The sequence below is a fragment of the Myotis davidii genome, unplaced genomic scaffold, assembly GCF_000327345.1.
Source record: "Myotis davidii unplaced genomic scaffold, ASM32734v1 scaffold1116, whole genome shotgun sequence".
NCBI classification, from domain to species: domain Eukaryota; kingdom Metazoa; phylum Chordata; class Mammalia; order Chiroptera; family Vespertilionidae; genus Myotis; species Myotis davidii.
In genome coordinates, this window is record NW_006287802.1 from 6,586 (window position 1) to 7,462 (window position 877).

The window sequence follows — 877 nt, forward strand, 5'->3', positions numbered from 1 at the left end:
CTGGGTGGTTCTTCGTCTTGAAGTCTCTGGAGAGAGGTTCCAGCCCAGCTCCCCGTGCACCCCTATGTCCTGGCACCTGGGGCTGCCCTTCTGGCGGCCTCTCCATCCTAGTTCCTCTCATCCTGGCAACACAGACAACCCCCAGGTCTGCTGGTTCACCCAGCAGGAACCTGGCTGCCTGCATGCCGTGCGGGGCCTCCACAGTATTAACTAGGCATGGGGGAGGGGCCTTACCCATGTGGCTCAGTGGATAGAGCTTCAGCCTGTGGACTCACAGGTCTCAGGTTTGATTGCTGTCAAGGGCACATACCTCCATTTCAAGCTCGAATCCCTGCCTGCAAGAGGCAACTGCACAGTGTGTCTCTATGGGCTCTCCCTCTCCCCTCCCTTCCACTTTCTCTAATAATAAGTGGGAAATATCCTGGGATGAAGATGAACAAAACTAACTGAATAAAGAAATCTTCTTTTTTAAAAAAAAATAGAAAGAAAGAAAGAAATGATAAGAGGTCTCCCCAGGTCCCGCCAGGTGTGGCTCATTGGTTGAGCTTCAACCTATGAACCAAGAGGTCAGGGTTGGAATCCTGGTCAGGGCACTTGCCTGGGATACAGCCTGGACTCCCACTGGAGGATGTGAAGGAGGCAACCGATCAATGATTCTGTCTCATCATTAATGTTTCTATCTCTCTTTACCTCTCCTTTCCTCTTTGAAATCAATTAAAATAAAAATGAAGCCCTAACCGGTTTGGCTCAGTGGATAGAGCGTCAGCCTGTGGACTGAAAGGTCCTAGGTTCGATTCCGGTCAAGGGCATGTACCTGGGTTGCGGGCACATCCCCAGTGGGAGATGTGCAGGAGGCAGCTGATGGATGTTTCTCTCC